General features: G+C 52.6%; 1 pseudogene; it reads left to right on the forward strand.

Annotated features, from left to right (window-relative positions):
- The first annotated feature begins 286 nt into the window (after nucleotides 1–286).
- On the forward strand, nucleotides 287–405 carry LOC112548187 (annotated as a pseudogene).
- Nucleotides 406–2,446: the final 2,041 nt, after the last annotated feature.

Consider the following 2,446-nt stretch of genomic DNA (forward strand, 5'->3'; position numbering starts at 1 on the left):
AAGTGTGATGCCCGGTACTGGACGCAGTACTCCAACTGCGGCCTGGCCAAAATCGCATAGAGGGGGAGTATCACCTCTCTGGACCGGCTTGAGATGCACCTTTGGATGCAGGACAAGATATGGCTGGTCTTGCTGGCTGCGGTCTGGCATTGGCAGCTCATGTTCATCCTGGAGTCAATAATGTAAAGAGATAAAGCCTTAAATATAACATTTCAAGTTAGGTGCATAGGGGAGTGTTTGCATTAGTCTTGCATCTGAACCTGGCATATGGTTTTGGTTCCAACACTAGAATGGCCAGACCGGACTGATTGCACCCAATCCCATCCGATCTCAGAAGCTAAGTAGGCCTGGGCCCAGCTAGTACCTAGATGGGAGACCACCTGGGAATCTCAGGTGCTGTAGGCCACCTGCTTATGTCTGACCTTGAAGGTTTACAGCTCTGGAGGACGGAAAGTAATGAGAAGAGATGATCTCTCTTTATGTCATACCTCCTTCGTAACCTCCTAGCTTGTGTCCCTCACCCCCCACCCACAGCTACCTGCCCCTTCATCCCTGCCAGAGGGGTCCCCCAGCTGCCAGGGCTATGGAACCAGGGACCCAGGTCCACAGCCCCCTACCCCCAGCATGAGGCAATGGCTGCTGCAGCAGACCAGAGCCCAGCTCCCCCCACTTACCACCTGCTGCTTGCCTACTTTAGCCTCAGGTGGCAGGGGGTGGCTCCATGCTGCCACACACACTCCCAGGGGGGAGGGGAGACCCATGCCCACCAGATCTGTGTGCAGGGTTGGGGGTGAGCATGGTTGCCTGCTGTGGGTTTGGACTCCCATCCTACTGTCCTTCCCTAGGGCCTCCACAGCCCAGCAAGTGTGACTTGGCACTGCGGAGCCATGTGGGGAATCTCCTTGCCATTGCAAGCTCTGTGTTGCCCTGGTGACACGTCACTTGCATGTGTGGCAGCAGTAGGCATGGTGGTGTGGGGTGGTACCCCTCACTACTGCTGCATGTGCAAGGGATGCCTCACCAGGGCAGCAAAGAACTTGCAGCAGCAGCAAGGAGATTCCCTGCTGTACCCTGCAGCACTGAGGTTGCGGAGGTCCTAAAGGAAGGCAGCAGGGTGTGGAGCCTGAGCCCACAGCCTGAGCTCAAGCCTCTGCCCCATGGACATATGTGGGAGGCACAGGTCCCTTGTCCCCCACCAGGAGTGCGTGCAGAGATGGGGAGCTGGCCCTACCCCCTGCCCCACAGACAAGCCCCACACAGCCCCACTCTGCTCCCCACTAGGGCCCTGCAGCCATGCATTGCAGGCCTGGGCCCCAAACCCCATGCACTGCCTGGTTAGGTAGCAGCCCCAGCCTCCGCCCTAGTCCTGCTCAACTTCCTCCCTCCCTCCCTCCATAGGGGGCCTCAATCTTCCACCCCCACTTACCTATGAGAGCTGTTCTCCAGGCTTTCTCTTCAGGCCACCCCCTGCCTGACCTGCCCTTCTCCCACTCCCTCCCCACACTTTGCAGACTGGAACTCTGCCAGCCTGGAGAGAACTCTTTGCAAAACTGCAAAATCCATGGGTTCCTCTGTTAAAATGAGAGATCTACATTTTCCTCAGGTAAAGCAGAAAATCTGAATTTTTCTCTGTTTCCCATGGGAAATGGAAAACCCAAATCCCTGGTCATGATTTTCAAGCTTTCAATGCTGCTTATTTAAGGAGCCATTAGTACCTCTTACCTGTGCAAATCAGAATGTAAACAGATACTCCCCATGGTTTTTTTTTTTTTACTAGCACGTATCTGAGGGGAAAGGAATTTTTTTTTTTTTTTGAAAATTACTAGTGAAGGTGGAAAGAGAACCACATGCATAAAGGCACCTTATAAGATGTTCTGTCTTGGAGTTCAAACCTTACCACTCTGATACCCCTCCTGCCCCCACCCCCTGCACTTCACACGGATATCCCTGCCCTGAGCAAGGGTTAGAGGAGCAGCTCCTTCACCCCTTCACCCGAGGGGAGCTCAGAGCTCATGTCCAATTAGCAGAACAGCCAAAAGTATGTTGGAGGGTGATTGACAGCCCCTGCCAGCATCTGTCCAGCAACACTTATTGGCTAGTGGTGGCAGAGTAAGTTCTCAGAGCACTTTCTTTCCTCTCTGGATTGCTTGCCCTGGGAGTGTGACAGTTTCCATCAAGCAACATTACCTGTTGTTTTGTAGTCCTGTGGGGTCAGGTCAATTCTCAGGATCTCAATTTTGTGCTGTTAGATAGGAGGTTGTGACACAATTGCACATATGCAAACATACAAATCAATTAGGTGCATATACACACTACCAACTCAGGCACATACACATCCAAACCAGCCTAAGTACATGCATACCTATCACCAGTTCAGGCACAGACACCCCAAAAGTTAGACGCAGATCACTAATTTGTATATCATGCACACAATGACATATATACA

The sequence above is a fragment of the Alligator sinensis genome, unplaced genomic scaffold (genome assembly GCF_000455745.1).
Source record: "Alligator sinensis unplaced genomic scaffold, ASM45574v1 scaffold873_1, whole genome shotgun sequence".
Classification (NCBI taxonomy): Eukaryota; Metazoa; Chordata; order Crocodylia; family Alligatoridae; genus Alligator; species Alligator sinensis.